Consider the following 4,745-nt stretch of genomic DNA (forward strand, 5'->3'; position numbering starts at 1 on the left):
CAGGAGCAGACCTAAGCCAGCAGGTCGTTATCTCCCGAGGGGTCCCAGACTGCGAGAGGGCACAGGCTGGGCTGAGGGACCCCCTCCCCTTCCCCCCTGAGTGCACAAATTTTTGTGCACCAGGCCTCTTATTTTTTTTTAAGTAATATTAAAGACTTTAAAGAAAGTAATTTTGGTTGCTGCACTTTGCAGGTCACAGTTTATTACAGATCCGATATAGAGCATTCCAGATTGTCAATCTGCATCAAAGCCACAAAGGTATTTAAGCACATTAGTCAGTTATTTTTTATGTCTGTAGCACTAAAAATAGGTGTCTTTCATTATTTTACATAGTATTTTAGTGTTAAGTTTTTTTGTTATTTTTTAATGACAAACTGCTAAGTCACTGCAGCTTGGTGGAGAGGGTGCAGGCTGGGCTGAGGGGTCCCCCCCCCCCCGCCCCCAGTGCACAAATTTCATGCATTGGGCCTCTAGTAGAAATTAATAAAATGCCTGTCTTCCAAAAATCCCATATTATTTTTTTCGTGTTTGAGAGAGGTCCATGCACATGCTCATGAACATGCACACACACAAACACGCACACACGCTATAATTCAGAAATAGGAAAATGTCTATATTGTGAACTATACGTTGGCTATAATTATAAATGCTTTTCTCACTATTGATAACAGGTGGGAACATCCTGTTTTCTTTAGGTGATTTTTAAATAAATTTTAATTCATAATATTAAGCTTGTTTAAATTCATATATTTCTCTTAAAACACATTATATGGAATTGATTTTCAAAACAAGTCCTAAACTTCCAGTTATTTCACTATAATTCATATTGAGAAATTGTAATATCAAATTTGGAGGATTAATGCTACAGTTAAAGTTACTATTGTAAATGGTGGTAAAAACAATGATTTTATTTCAATGGTGTATTTAAAAAACCAAAGAAAAATAAAATTTCATTAAAACAAAATTAAGGTTTTTAAATATAATGTAATATTGTTTCCCAAGTACAATCAACCTATTACAATTCCAAGGTAATCCATAATTGTACTATGCACAAAGGAATATTTTTCAAAATAGAATTGAACTTTAGGAGATATAGTTTAAGACATCTTAAGTGTCATTTTGGCTTATTTCTTCTTGCATCGATGTCACATTAAATTAGACAGTCAAGCTATGAACAAAATACTCTGTATTTAAATTCTATTTTGTGTGTTTGTTAAAGAAAAATCCTTTTAGTCAGCTCTGGAATCTAGGAAAAAAGCCAACCTTAAATTATTTGGCTCTTTACACCGCATTTGTGTATTTTATTCATCCATCACCTATTTGGCACCTTTGTTAGAAAATTTTTAAATGATCCTTGAAGAAGATTGATGGGGCATGATTATTTGAACGTTCACATAATTATTTATATGCACATATTTAAATAGGCTCTGTCTATGCTTATATACTGTGATAAGTCAAATGTGTTAATTTAAAATGTAGTATATAATATTTCATTAAAGTAGTAATATTGCTCAGATGTTTATTTTCTGTATATTTCTGGTCTGATACTCAATATTATTTTTAACAAAATAACATGCTAAATATTTATCAGTAAGGCACTTTGTCTTTTAAGAAAAAGTCTGGCTCATGAATTTTGGCTTTGTCCACACAACAGTGGAAAATGCTTAGTGCTCCTCCAACATCCCCCAGGATCTCTTTACTATTTTCCTGTACAACAGCAACACCCATGTCTGCCTGGAGGCCTACCTTTCGTGGCCAGAGATCCCTTTTTTTCAGAAAACAATGGGAATTTATGTTCCTCTATGCACAATTTAAACAGTCACTGATGGGTTTTGGAGTATGAAACTCCAGTAATCTTATCCCTAATTGGAATAACTCAGTCATATCACCTAAAAACGATCTTTAGAACTTCGTATCGAGTTACCCAACTCATCCTTTGTGGAGCTGTACTTGACATAGCTCCCTTTCTTGTCTTACTTTGTTACTTGGCTACCAGTTTACCTTCTTAATAAATCACTTTCATTTAAATCCATACCTTAGGGCTTGTTTCTGGGGCACCCATATTAAGACATAAACCAATTATCTATCTATACTAATAAAAGGGTAATATGCTAATTATACTGGACGTCTTCAGATGTCTTTCCTGACAAAGCCACTGTTGCGGGGGTCGAGGCAGAGGCTGATAGGGGCTATATGGTTGGTAGGGGAGAGCAGCTAGGAGCGATCAGGCCAGCAGGGGAGAGCAGTTAGAAGTGATCAAGCAGGCAGGCAGAGTGGTTAGGGGTGGTCAGGCAGGCAGGCAGGCAGGTGAGCAGTTAGGAGCCAGTGGTCCCAGATTGCGAGAGGGCTGTCCGACTTCTGGTTTAGTCCTGATCCCCCAAGGGGTCCAGGATTAGAGAGGGTGCAGGCCAGGCTGAGGGACCCCCCCTCCCTGCACATATTTTGTGCACCGGGCCTCTAGTATATTTATAAAAGGCTATTATGCTAAGTGTCTTTCCTACTGTCTGACCGGTTGCTGTGATGCGCCCTGACCACCAGGGGGCAAATGCACAACGCAGGAGCTGCCGAGCTGCAGTGATTTGGCAGTTTGTCATTAAAAAATAACAAAAAAACTTAATACTAAAATACTATGTAAAATAATGTAAGGCATCCAATTTGTTTCTGAAATAGGAACATGAATCATCATCATAATTAGTATTTTTGTCTTCATCACTTTGGGATGAAGACAAAAATAAAAATTGTGGGTTGATTATTGAACATAAAAATTGTGGGTTGATCTAGTTTATACATTTCACATATATTACCTCTTTCAATTATTGTCATCACTAGTGGCCCAGTGCATGGATTCTTGCAAATTGAAAAGAAGTTGGGAGCCTGCGCCCATGTGCCTGGGGACTTTCTAAATCCCTGTGAGCCTCCGGGAAGTTGTGTGGTGAGTCTGTCCTCTTCCCTGCAGCTTCCTAAAAAAATATTTCCAAATGTCCCTTCTGCAACCAGGGTCATACTTTGCTGGCTGGGTGGTCCCCGGTGGATGCCTTGGGCTGTGCTGGATGCTTTCCACTGCTCAGAGCCAGATAAGAGATGCTCCAAGGTAAACAATACAAAGTTGGGGATATCAGCGGGTGGGGGTGCTCTATTGCCCATGGCCCACCCTACAGATCCAGCTCTTTTTCACTTTTACCCCGATTGTCAGTCGCCACCTTATGGCCACTGTTATATAGCTGCTTTCTTCTGTAGCTTTGGGGCAATCGGTATGGGATGAGATTTGATCTTGATGGCCAAGGCAGAGTTCCAGGACCCCGGTGGTGATATCAGGCTCATCTTGGTTAATCTGAGTGTCTGCGCTTCAACTGTTCTCCAGAGATTGTAACTGTAGGCTTATGGGGTATGAGGGATGTAGCAGTGCTAAGTGGCAGGCAGCTGGGGAGAAACCTGAGCCTGAGCCGGGGCCTGGCACTGCACAGCTCCCACTTACCCCGGCCCTGCTGCACCTGCCGCTGCCACTGCCACTCAGTAGCACTGCTATGGAAGCGGGAGAGGATCCTGCCACCACAGCTGTGCTCACCAGCTGTGAGCCTGGCTTCTGGCTGAGCAGCACTCCTGCTGTGGGAGCGGACTCACCACCAGGGGGCATCTCCTGCATTGAGTGTCTGCCCCCTGGTGGTCAGTGTGCATCATAGCAACTGGTTGACCAGTCGTTCTGGTCATTCTAGTCATTAGGTCATTCTAGTCATTAGGTCGTAACCGTCACTTAGGGTTTTATATTTATAGATGTTATTAAGAAGTATTGGCATTTTCTCAATTTTAAAATTATAAAACTTACCAATGTCACACAGTTGGAAAGGTGAATTTATTTTCAAGTACTAACTTTCTGAATATAAATGTAAGAGTTAGGAAAGATGACTAAGTCTCTAATTCTATATTTTAAAAAATAGCAATAGTTCATAAATAGAGACAGAAGCAGAGATAGAGAAACATGAGAGAAAGAGAGATGAAGAAAAACAGAGTTTGGATTCATGAGACTAAAATTTTAATGGCTTATTATACTATTTTGGAATATGGTCGTTTTTATATTTTACATTTTTCTTTTAATATCTCAGTAGTGCCCTGGCTGTTGTGGCTCAATTGGTTGAGCTTTGTCCTATGCTATGCACTGAACTTTGCTGGTTTGATTCCTGGTCAGGGCACATGCCCAGCTTGTGGGTTTGTTTCCTGGTTGGGATACATGTGGGAGGCAACCAATTGGTGTTTCTCTCTCACATAGATGTTTCTCTCTCCCTCTCCTGTCCTCTCCTTGTGGGTATGGGGTGGAGGGACTCAATGGGGGGAAAAAAAGGATATCTGTGATACTTTCAACAATAAAGATAAATTGAAAGAAAATAAAAATGAAAAAAACGTATTTTTTAAAAAAGCATTCCTTAAAAAAATATATCAGTAATGGTTATGTCATACCAGAACAATTGTTTATTCAGTCCATTATCTCTAATGATAACAAGAAGAATATATTTTGAGAAGCAATAATAATTATCCTCAGCACATCAACCTTATGATGTTAGTAATCTCAAACATCATCAGTTTTCAAGGATCACCTGTATGGAATTATTTTTACTTAACCAATAAGAATTCATTTACAATTTACTCTTCCTTTGCCATTATGGCTATATACTAGTGATATATATCTACACTATATATATATATATATACACTAGAGGCCCGGTGCACAAAAATTTGTGCACTCAGGGGGG

The sequence above is a fragment of the Myotis brandtii genome, unplaced genomic scaffold (genome assembly GCF_000412655.1).
Source record: "Myotis brandtii unplaced genomic scaffold, ASM41265v1 scaffold42, whole genome shotgun sequence".
NCBI lineage: Eukaryota > Metazoa > Chordata > Mammalia > Chiroptera > Vespertilionidae > Myotis > Myotis brandtii.